The 13,242-nt window shown below is 41.1% G+C and overlaps 1 protein-coding gene across 1 annotated transcript in view; it reads right to left on the minus strand.

Moving 5' to 3' along the window:
• LOC126092654 (neuropeptide FF receptor 1-like) overlaps positions 1-13,242 on the minus strand; it is a 740,126-nt gene that overhangs the window by 33,045 nt on the left and 693,839 nt on the right. The window lies entirely within an intron of this gene.

Raw genomic sequence — 13,242 nt, forward strand, 5'->3', positions numbered from 1 at the left:
TATGACGATGTTGTACAGAACTGAACACACTAAGTTTTCTCAAAATGAAGGAAATTTCCATTTTCAGAAAATCACGTAATAATACTTAGGAAAACATCGTTAACAATCTCTTGTATTACTTTCTCTGTAATAGGATTTGATGTAAGTATCCTTTGCAAAAAGTACCCATTCTGCTTGTTGAATTTCAAGTAGAAGGCCATTCACATATATAAGAAATAGGAGTTGACCCAAAAAGTGAACCCTATGGCACTCCCTTTGTGGTTTCCCCCTAGTCACTAAAATTTTCTGCCTTTCCCATAGCGTTTGAATTATTCAACGTAGCTCTTTCCGTTCTTTTTGTTAAGTATGGTTCAAACATGTTTTGTGTTAAGGCATCAATTTCAAGTAACTTAAGTTTATCTAAGAGTGTAACATGATTTACACAATCCAACACCTTGAGAACAAATGGTGAACCAATGGACTACTCTAGGATCTGCAGGCAAATCGTGACACAAACCACAGAGACCAAGTCACAGACACAGTTCTAGAATCTGCTACAATATGACACAAATAGTGACAAAACATCCGCCACAACATTAGAATATCCGGAAATAAGATCACATAAACAAACGGTGATCGAGTGCCCGTCTCTGTGAACAATTAGTAACAACAAAATGACACGTAAGTCTAATCGACATCTATATACGTGCAATGTGTTGACTGTAAGACGGGGACGGAAAGCAACACCGGTTCCCACGTGGAGAGATGACTGATCCTGGGGAGGGGGAGCCTCGTTTGCCCACAGCAGTGCTGGAGTGGTTAACAGCGCTTTATGCTTCCGTGAAAGCAGAAATCGAGCGCGGAAGTAAGAACGGCTTACATTTTACTAGTAAAGGACACTGAAATCATCTGACTCATCGACATGTGTAAGATAATCACTCCCTTTCCTGTTCTAGTCGCGAGCGAGGGAACAACGACTACCTACATTCTTCCGCTTCTGCCATTAATTTCCTCGATTTACCTCCATGGAATTTGTTTCGTATATCCTACCACGAACGTGCAATGGGACCGAACTCGTTGTGAAGTATTCCTTGCAGGCAAACAGTACTACGCCAAGGTGAAGAAGAATATGTATAATAGTGGCAGTAGTGTTACGCAGCATAAATAAAGTATTTTTATTTACCCGTCAAGTTCCGTAGGACCAAATTAAGGAGCAAATCTGCAAGATCATGGAACGTGTCAGTACATTAAAGTACAACATAAAAGTAATATCAGATAAAAGTAAAATGTTCATGAACCCGGAAAAAGTCAATCCATAATTTTAAGTAAACACAATGAACTATACAACAAGAATCAGTTTAATTTGTAACCCTTTCAGGCCGTCTGGCTACAGTTGTGTACATTACATTTTAATATGTCTTAGCTGCAACAGAAGTATTTTTTTCCACAGGAAATCTGAAGTACATGTTATGGTCTTCAGTCCAGAGACTGGTTTGATGCAGCTCTCCATTCTACTCTATCCTGTGTAAACTTCTTCATCTCCCAGTATCTACTGCAACCTACATCCTTCTGAATCTGTTTAGTGTATGTACACATTTGTGAATATTTGATTTTTTCATTATGGACAAGTGCTGCCAACTGTTGAGCATCACTATGACAATAACAGAAAGATGAAGTAGCAGTGAGCAGCAGCTAGTCACCACCAGAATACACAGATGTGGTTGGTTCACTAAACTCCACTGTGTAACTGAATATTGTTATTTTGCATGGTAATTATTGAATCGTCATGTTACTGTTTATTACAATAGAGAATAATTTCTAATTCGTAATTTTAGTCCATAAAGTGAAGCCAAGTGTAAAAGGTATGTTCTGGAAACAGGTATTTATTTTTGCATAAATCTTGCATCTAAAATCATTAAAAAATCACCTAACAGTATTACCACATAAAGGAAAATTCAGGTCTGAAAGGATTAAGGAACTCATCGACAGAATAGAAGGAGTGACTCATGAGGAACCTCTTCGGTTTCGCTTTGAAAGCGCGTGGATTTCTGTTAAAATTTTTCAGTTCGAGTGGTAGCTTATTGAAAATGGATGCAGCAGTATACTGCACACCTTTCTGCACAAGAGTTAACGAAGTCCGATCCATATGCAGGTTTCATTTCTGCCGTGTATTAACTGAGTGAAAGCTGATTATTCTTGGGAAGAAGCTAATATTGTTAACAAGAAATAACAGTACGGAATATATATATTGAGAGGCCAATGTCAAAATACCCAGACCTGTGAAAATGGGTTTGTAAGAGGTTCGTGAACTTACACCACTTATTGTCCGAACCGTACGTTTCTGAGCCAAAAATATATTTTTAGAATGGGAAGAGTTACCCCAAAATATAACACCATACGACATAAATGTATGAAAATAAGCAAAGCATACTAATTTTCGTATCGCACGATCACTCACTTCAGATACTGTTCGAATAGTAAAAATGGCAGCATTAAGTCTTTGAACAAGGTCCTTTCCACGACAGTTTACTATCTATCTGAATACCTAGAAAGTTGAACTGTTCAGTTTCACTAATCATATGCTCATCCTGTGAAATTAAAAAGGCAGTTTTTTTAATTGTGTGTTAGAAACTGTAAAACCTAAGTCTTACTGTGATTTAGCATTAGTTTATTTTCTGAAAGCCATGAACTTAGGTCATGAACTGCACTATTTGGAACTGAGCCATTGTTGTGCACAACATCCTTTACTACCACGCTAGTGTCATCTGCAAACAGGAATATTTTAGAGTTACTCGTAATACTAGAGGGCATATCATTTATATAAACAAGGAACAAGAGTGACTCCAACACTGATCTCTTGGGCATCCTCCCCCCCCCCCCTCACTTGACCATACCCCACTCACACCCCACATCACAGCCATTCTCAACATTGTGAATCATGACCTTTTGCTGTCTGTCGCTAATGTAAAAGGTGGACCAAATATGAGCTACTCACCGTAGTCTGTAATGGTCCAACTTCTGGAGGAATACTTTGTGATCAACACAATAAAACACCTGAGTTAAATCAAATGCCTAGCGTTTGAAACCGTTTGTTTAACCCATCCAGTATCTCAGAGAGAAAAGAGAATATAACATTTTCAGTTGTTTAAAGACTTCTAAAGCCGAACTGTACATTTGATAGCAATTTGTGTGATATAAAATGATCAAAAATCCTTACATACACAGCCTTTTCAGTAACTTTAGCGCCCCCTCCGTAGCGTAGTAGTGGCGTTATTGCCTACCATGGAGGTGGTCCGGGTTCGATTCCCGGCAGGGCATTCGGTGTTGTGTGTCCTTATCATTGACTCGCAAGTCGCCGAAGTGGCGTGAACTAAAAAGGACTTGCAATGCGCGGCCGAACTCCGCCGAATGGGGCCTCCTGCCCAAAAATGCCAATAACTTTAGCAAACACTGATGGCATAGATCTAAAATGATCTACATTATCCCTTTCTCCCTTTTGATAAAGCGGCTTTATTACTACTTTAATCGTTCTGGAAACTGACCTTTCCTAAAGAAAAAATTACAAATTTGTCTAAATACAGGGCTAACATGTGCAGCACAGTACTTTAATATTCTGCTAGGCACTCCATCATATCCATGAGAGTCCTTAGTCTTCAGTGATTTAACTGTTGGCTCAATCCCCCCCTTGTCTGTATGACAGATGAGTATTTCAGACATTAATCTCGGAAAGGCATTTGCCAGGAGAGTTATATGATTCCCTGTAGAAACTAAATTTTTATTTAATTCACCAGCAATGCTCAGAAAATGATTGTTAAATACTGTTCATATATCTGATTTATCAGCAACAGAAATTTTTTTACTACGAACTGACTTTTTACTGTCGACCTTCTGCTACTGACCAGACATTTTCATCACAACTGACCATATGGTACTAATTTTATCCTGTGAATTAGCTATTCTGTTTGCATAGCATATACTCTTTGCCTTCCTGATAAAATTTTTAAGCACCTTAATGGTTCAAATGGTGCAAATGGCTCAGAGCACTATGTGACTTAACATCTGAGGCCATCAGTCCCCTAGAACTTAGAACTACTTATACCTAACTAACCTAAGGACATCACACACCTCCATGCCCGAGGCAGGATTCGAACCTGCGACCGTAGCGGCCGCGCGGTTCCGGACTGCAGCACCTAGAGCCGCTCGGCCACACCGGCCGGCCTAAGCACCTTACAATACTGTTTGTAAAGGACTTCTGCAGCTTGGTTGTGACTAGTTGTAACATATCGATACAATTCCTGCTTTATTCTACATGAGATCCTTATCCCATTAGTCAGCTACCCACGCTGCCTAATACTGCTAGTACCCCGTTGGAAAGTAACTCTCAAAGAGCATGAGAAATGTGTTAAGGAGAGCATTATATTTATCATTTATGTTATCAGCACTATACATATCCCGCCACTATTGTTCCTTGACAAGGTTTAAAAAACTCTCTATTGATGCTGGGTTAACTTTCCTACATAGTTTGTAATTATATGTGACATTTGAGTACAAAAGCCATTTAGTGTTAAAATTAGTGCATCATGGTCTGAATGTCCAGTCACAGAATTCATATATAGTTATGAAGAATGAATAAAAATATTGTCTATGACTGTGCTACTGTTCCCCTGCACCATAGCTGGAAAAAACACAGTCTGCATCAGATCATATGAATTTAGGAAATCTACCAACAACCTTTTTCTTGCACCATCATATACAAAATTTATATTGAAGTCACCACATGTAACTAATTTCTGGTACTTCTTACAAAGTGAATAAAGAGCCCTCTCTAGCTTGAGCAGAAATGCTCTGAAGTCAGATAGCATGATTGTGCAACAGAGTGCTGCGTAACGTAAGGCCCGCCCCGGGCTCTGTAGTCTGCCTACCCGCGCAAATAATCACAATTAGAAGTTTAGTCTCAATAAATTCAACTGCCCCTGCACAATATTCAAATATCTGTTCAGTGCAGTGCTGTGATATGTCTATGGACTCAAATGGAATACTATTTTTACGTACTTAGCCACGCCCCCACCTCACAAGGAACTCCTCGAGAAACAGCCAGATAATCTGTATCCTGGTAAAGAAAGCCTCTGAATTGTCAAATTATTTACGTGGTGCTCTGACATACGAATAATTTCAGAGTCAACATCTATAAACAGTTCACTAACTTTATCTCTTACACCTCTTATATTTTGATGAAAGATGCAAATTTCTTCTCTACTTGTGTCCTCTGAAGGTGATCACTTAGAGGTATACCTATCATCTACCTTCAATCTAAAAAAGTTGCAGCTCTAACACCAACTTCTAGAGGAATTTTTCCATGAGTGATCCTACCACCATCCACTACACTGTCACCTATAAGATTTGCCAGCCTCCCCTTCCCATACCCATTGAGGTGCACAACTCGCCTAGTGAAACCCGATCTACTGACAGAAGCAACTGGAACCATGAAATGTGACCTATGCCCTCTGCCATCAGCGCCTTCCCCAACCCCATGTTACCCCGCCCAACAGCCGCATTAAGACGAGGCAGATCATGCCGCTGAAATAGTTGCACGAAATGGACATTAGTGCCAGCAGTTTGAGTAGCTATCTTTACCAGGTCACCACCTACATCGTATTCCCCGTTCATATTAAGGCTGTTCCCTGCTCCACGCACTATCACTACCTGATCCTCCTTCGTAAAATTCCTACATAACTCCCCTATGCTCTCAGTCACCTGAGGCAATCCTGCACTAGTCTTCACGATGCTGGTGATCCGGTACTCACTCCCCAACACTTCTTGCGACTGCTGGCCTACACCTCTACCGTCGAACTACCTAGCAGCAGAACCTTCATCTTTCTGTTAGACTTTGCAATAGACCTAGGCCTCTTAATCGCTGGGGACTGCTGCATGTTCCGTAAATCTACAGCTACAAGACGGGATAAATGTAAAATGTTCTCGAAGTTCTCTTCAGCCAGCACCAAGCGAAGCGAAATCGCTGTGTTGCTGTCAAGTCCACACACACACACACACACACACACACACACACACAAAGCGGGCATTGCGAAAAATGTAACAGACTTGGCAGAGATCGCCTCACGTCATGCGAGTGAGAAGCTTGAATCGTAAACTCAGAAACATGATATTTTATTGTAACACCGCAGCTTGATTTCGTAAGACAGAGTAAAAGTGTGACAGGAACACCTGTCGGCCTGCTAATACGGAGGAAAAGCAACCAGCTGAAGCTCTGAAAGTCATTCTCACGAAACAGAAGATGCTGAAGGCCGCTGATGAGCCCAGAAAAGTAGGCTACAATCACTCATCGTAGGCCCAACACATCATAACTGCTTCAACCAGCAGTAATAAATACTCAGGCATCTATATCTACCAACATACCCCGGAAGACGCCGTACGGTGCATAGTGGAGGGTACTCTACGTCACTACTAGTCATTTTCTTTCCTGTTCAAGTCGCAAGTAGAGCGAAGGAAAAACGACTGTCTGCATTTAGACATGAGCTCTGATTTATTGTATCTTATCTTCGTGGCCCTTATACGAAATGTATGATTGCGTCAATAGAATCATTCTGTAGTCAGCTTCAAAAGCCGGTTCTCTAAATTTTCGCAGTATTACGGAAAGAACGTCGTCTTCCCTCTAAAGACTCCCATTTGGGTCACCAAAGCATATCCGAAATACTTGTATGTCATTCGAACTCACCGATAATAAGTCGAGCAGACCGCCTCACAGCTGCCTCGATGTCTCCCATCAATCCGACCTCGTGCGGATTGCAAGCTTTCGAGCAGTAGTACACAAAACAGGTCGCACTGAAACCTATATGCAGTCTCTATTACAAATGAACCACACTTTCCCAAAATTCTCCCAGTAAACAGTAGTCGACCGTTCGCCTTTCCTACCACAGTCCTCACGTGCTCGTTCCATTTCATATGAGTTTGTAGCGTTACGACCAGATATTAAAATTCCTGAGGATTGGAAGAAAGGAATTATAGTCCCGATCATCAAGAAATGGGATAAAAGATGTGAGAACTACAGAGGAATCACCCTGCTATGCCACTGTGGAAAAATCTATGAAAAGATCCTGGAGAAGAGAATAAGAAGCAGTATTGAAAGTAGACTGCAAGAGGAGCAGTACGGTTTCAGACCGGAAAGATCAACAACGGACCTCATATTTGCAGTAAGGCAACTGCAGGAGAGGCACTATGAGTACGGGAAGGACTTAATCATGGCCTTTTTGGATATTGAGAAGGCGTATGTCAGTATCTGTAGGGACAAGTTCTGGGATGTGCTGAACGCAAAAGGGATAGATGAAGAGATAACAGGAAAAGTCAGAAAAATGTATGAGGCAAGTGAGAGTTGTGTGAAAGTGGGGAGGGAACGTACTGCATGGTTCAAGCTGGAAAATGGGCTGCGACAGGGAAGTGCACTTTCGCCTTTACTGTTTATTATTGTTATGGATGAAATCCTACAGCAAGTATCAGATGCAATTGGAGATCATAAAATGAAAGCAGTGCTTTTTGCCGATGACCTGATGTTATGGGGAAATTGCGAGAATGAGGTGCAAGAGTAGTTAGATGCATGGGAGGCAACGGCAGCACAATATGGAATCCATTTCTCTGCAAAGAAAAGTGAAATAATCGTCACAACAAGGAAGAAGAATAGGCCAAATGTGGATATAACTTGTGGAGGGGAAAAACTACAAGTGGTAGAGAACTTCAAGTACCTGGGAAGCGTGATTGAAAGTAAGGGGGGAAACGCAATGGAAATAAATGAAAGGTGCAGAAAAGCAGGGCAGTTCTGCAAATGCATTAGGGGGCTTATTTGGAGCAAGGAGGTGCCACAGAAATCCAAGGGAATTATATACCGAACCTACTTTGTCCCCATATTGGCATACGGAAGTGAGACATGGGTAATGCACGAAAGCGACCAAAGTAGAATACAGGCTAGTGAAATGAAGTTCCAGAGGAGCAGGTTGGGTGTAACAAGACGAGACAGTTTGCGAAATGTTTATGTGAGGGAAAGACTAAAGGAGGAACCAGTGCAGGACAGGATAGAAAAATCAAGACTGCAGTGGTATGGACACATGAAGAGAATGGATGAGGGAAGAATTCCAAAGAGGATGCTTGATCTGCAACTGGAGGGGAAGAGGCCCAGAGGAAGACCAAGGGATAGATGGGTGAAGGGAGTGAAGGAATGTGTGATGAGAAGAGGAGAGAACTGGACGAAGGTGGAAGAGGGGGAATGGTGGAAAGACAGAACACGATGGAGAGGCTTGTGTTCCCGACAGACCCAGCCAGTGGCTGGAAACTGTCCAAGATGAAGAAGATGTGTAAAGACTGTGTATCCGAGCACTATGAATTTGTTTTTCTACTCATCCACTTAACTTACATTGTTCTACATTTAGATCTAGCTGCAATACATCACTCGAACTAGAAATTTTGTCTAAATTGTCTTGTACCCTGCTATAGTCACTTAACTTCGACACCTTTCCGTACACGAGAGCATCATCAACAAACAACCTCACACTGCTGCCCACCCTATCCGTTAGGTAATCTATGTATAGAGAAAAAACTAGCGGTCCTATCTCATTACCTTTTGGCACTCCTGATTACACTCTTGTCTCTGATGAACAGTTGCTCTGGGCTTTTGTGAACAGTCTTTATTGAAGCACACAACCTACGAGGCCGAGCCGGTGACTTCTGCCTCCGAGACTGTTTCTGTCTGGCCAACCAGACCCTGACACCGTGAGCTGCCGACCTCGGAGCTACTGATGAGAGGACCAACCAATTTCTACCTACAGCTTGCAGAGCCGGATTGATGGAACCTGGTGCACTGAAAACCTGTCACGGTATTCGGGACGCATGTTAACCGTCTTGCCTCCGATTGGTACCTATAGGGAGTCATCGACATTCTCAGCATTCCTGGATACAAGGGCTATGTTGTGGACCATCTCCACACTACGTAGGGCTGTTGAGAAATTACCCGAAGGCAGCAATTTTGACTCTAACGAGAGAGCTCTGGTAGCTTTTATTTTCCGTTCTGGTCAGCTTTGCCTATAGTAGGCTCTATGCCGTTTTCCCACCTGCATGACAACGTGACTTCTCTAGCCCCATGCCGAGTGTAACACGCGTCGGGGTTCGCTGAGAGAGTACCAGCAACTTGTGAGGCTGCGATGCGTCACTACTAAAATGAATAAATTCTTCTTCCACTAATGTTGTGTCATCATCGCCCACTGCACGTACTGGTGTGCACCATCACCTTCCACATTCCACCCTTCTGACAACGGTAGAGGTCTCAACCCAGTACTCTGCAGTAAGGCAGTTCTGCAGTCTGTCAAAAATTGGCAGTTTTCTGTGTGGTGGTAGCTTGCTAGGTGGTAGCTTTTAAATCGGCCGCGGTCCGCTAGTATACGACGGACCCGCGTGTCGCCAATGTCAGTGATTGCAGACCGAGCGCCGCCACACGGCACGTCTAGTGAGACGTCCTAGCACTCGCCCCAGTTGTACAGCCGACTTTGCTAGTGAAGCTACAATGACAAATACGCTCTCATTTGCCGAGACGATAGTTAGCATAGCCTTCGGCTACGTCATTTGCTACGACCTAGCAAGGCGCCATTACCAGTGTATATTGAGATTGCACTTATGTATCATCAAGAGCGATGTACACCAATTATGGATTAAAGTTAAGTATTCCAGCAACTACGTTCTTTCCTTACTAGACTCAACTACTTTACTGTTCCAGACCTCACGCCAGTCTGCGTGAGTTTAACGCGTTCATTTCGGCCTCCTCTAGCTATACGGTGTTGGCTCTTCTGCCAACACATCATTCCGAACTTTCTTAGAAGTTCTTCAAAAAAAGTCCTGATTGCAAGGGAAATAATACTTTAATGTCACGTTTCGCCAATTGGGGCATGATCAGTAAATTTATAAGAAAAAGAAAATAATATTTGTCAGTTTATGGCACTATTCCACAGAGCTATACTGAAAATTAGAAGAATTACTATAGAACTTACAGTAATATACTGCTTAAGGTACATCCTTCACATCTGTGTGGATTATTGTGTATATCTACAGGGTATGACTCTGCTATTGAGGGTTACCATGTATGAAAAGCCTCAGGAAATTTACGCTCGCTGCAAACCTTACCTTAAACCGTCGAAAATGCATAGCTGTCGTAAGACCACACGTGCAGGCTTTAAAACCACATAGCAATAATTCATTCTAATCAGACGTTCAAGTTCCCATGCAAAGGGCATACTGTTCACTATGTCAGTGTGCTAAGTAACCCTTCCCCTAGGTGGAGCATTGTATGCATCCTTAACTTTAATTCAAACGTTATGTGAAATATTGATATATTAAATTAAATTTTCTTAAATACTTTAGTTTCAAATAAAAGAAGCTAAAACAAGGTTTGATTACTAAAAGTAATGTACGAGTAGCGCTTTACTCAAATGCAGTGGTGCCCTTCTTTTCCCGACAATCGGTTGTCGCGTGTATTAACGTGAATCATACGCTTTCTCAGCATAAGAAAAAAATGGCTCTGAGCACTATGGGACTCAACATCTTAGGTCATAAGTCCCCTAGAACTTAGAACTACTTAAACCTAACTAACTTAAGGACATCACACACACCCATGCCCGAGGCAGGATTCGAACCTGCGACCGTAGCAGTCCCGCGGTTCCGGACTGCAGCATAAGAAATTAATAGTGCTTATCTACAATTGTTTTACCAGTATAATGATCAAAACACAACTTTAGGGATAGTAAAACTAAATATAATGTGGCACCAACAGTTATCTTGAGGAAGTCATATGTATAATACTGCTACGTGTACTTAAACAGGGTGGTACTCAGCGAAACGTTTTAATACACTGTCGTTATAGGTGTGGTTTTGTGTGATCAGATGATCCCTTAGAACTAATTCAATACGTGGATGTAAATGCTTTATTATTTCAGTTTGTTTTCCGTGCAACCAAGACTATTTACCGTTCAAAATTCTATCCCCTGTTGTTGTACCAGATATGCCATGCAGAGGCAAGAATTTCTGAATCGTGTTTCGTGAAAAGTACACATTCTTCCTTCTAGGGATTCCCATTTGAGTTTACGTATCATTTATGTAGTAGCCGCGTTTTAACCTAACGAACCGAGAAAAAATATAGCAGTACGCCTCAAAGCTGCTTCGACGTTTCCCTTAATACGATTTCTCTGGAATCCCAGACACTTGAACAGTACCGAAGAATCGGTTGCAGAAGTGTTCCGTATGCGATCTCCTTCACACATGAGCTACTCTCGAAGTTCACCATTCGCTTTCCCCACAACCGAACTTTGGCGTTCGTTCCCCTTCTTGTCGCTTTCAGGCGTGATGTCTAGATATTTAATCGCCGTGACTGTGTCAAAACTAACACTACATCGAACAGCATAGGCTTGTTTCTCCTACTCATCTCCATTAAACCTCGCAGTACCAGAGGATGTTGGGGGAGGGGGAAATACCTGATGTTCACCATTTGAAATGTAATCAGTTAGATTATATCTCAAAATCTAAGTAAAAATATTTTCTGTTATTAAAAAAGTCTTTTACCGGATTCCGTAAACATTTAGAATTTTTCAATTACACTTAACCTTAACTTAATCCAAAATTCAATACTTTCAGGTTCACAACCTTATTTAAACATCAGTATTTTTTGAGAAGTATGTTGTGATTAATAGTCAACAGTAATTAAAACAACTTGCATTACAAAAAATTGTGGTTTTCATAAAGTTCCCTCACCCCTCCTTGGTAGCGCGCGGTACCGAATGTGCCTTGATAGTGCGCGGGGTGAGCTAAACGATATTTCCAGGTATCTTTTTAAAGAAATATGTTGTTAACGTAAGTCAGCAATATTTGACAAATTTTGTTTTTTTTGTAATTTTTTGGGTGAGCTTAAAGTACATCCTCTCCCCTCCGAAACTCAATTCAAATCGTTTTGTATCTCCATACTGCCACTCATGACGATACTGTACCGTACATGACTCCTTCACTCAGCAGCTGCATACGTGGTGAAAGATTTATTCTGGCAACAATTTGCTGGGCTGGCCTAAGCCATTTTATCTATTATTTCCTTTCTTCTTTGTAGGTTATTCCCGCAAGGACTGCAGGAAAATACGCGTGGCAACAAAGGAAAATTCATTTCTGTAGTTCTATTACAGCTGACGATACAAACAAAACACCCCAAAGTAACTCAGTTCTCGACTATGCATATGCTCTCCTTTTCTCGTTACATGTGGGATTTATTTACATATGTGGACTGCCCATAGTATGAATGTAGGGAAATGGATATTTAGTTGTTATGGAGAGGTATTATAAGAATAGGCACAATTCTACAAAATATATAGCTTAACGACAGCTACAGGGCAATTACCGGAAGTCAAAATTAAACGTTTATAATTTTTTTCGATCAATGTTATATTACAGTGTCAGTGAATTATTATTCACGTAACCCTAAAAGAAAAATACTGCTGACGCTAGATATTTAACCTGATTTACATTAACTTTCTTCAAACATTTAACCAAGTCTAGCAATTTAATGGTTGCTGGAGAAAGGAAGGGTTAAATGTCGCATGTTTTTTAAACAGTGAAGAAAATCTCATTAAAATTCTCTTATCAGTACTACCTGTTTTATTCATCATCCCTGTGATACCCAGTATTCATATTTTTGCTACCGTTTAATGATTTCTTGTACTCTATTCTCTGACGCATCTAAAACCGAAAAGGAATTAGGGAATATGAAAAAGAAGAGTAACACTTACAGGGGAAATGTAAACTCAAATATTTTCTTTGTGAGAGAACGGCTGACACACCTTTAGGGCCAGATCACTCCGTTAAACAACGGTGAATATTTTATACAAATGATCTACTACAGTGACTTTATAAAAATGAAAGGAAAATTAGTACCCAATGTACGAAGAACTCTGAAATTAACAAGCGAAGCTTGGATCTGAGGATATACCATACCGCCAACTAGTTCCTGGAGCAACTCATTTACTTTGAGAGGTAATCATTGTTTTGACTTCAGCATCATTCCACCATAAAGAAGAAAGAGAACAGCGGTAGAGATTTTATGGGCCAATACATCAGCACGTTGCAGGAATTGTATCATACAATCTGCAAAATACACTTTTACAGAAATGTCCGGGACATTTTCGAAATTTTTGTACTTGTGTTTGTATGACAGTAGATTCGCACTATTTTTTCGTT

The sequence above is a fragment of the Schistocerca cancellata genome, chromosome 7 (genome assembly GCF_023864275.1).
Source record: "Schistocerca cancellata isolate TAMUIC-IGC-003103 chromosome 7, iqSchCanc2.1, whole genome shotgun sequence".
Classification (NCBI taxonomy): Eukaryota; Metazoa; Arthropoda; class Insecta; order Orthoptera; family Acrididae; genus Schistocerca; species Schistocerca cancellata.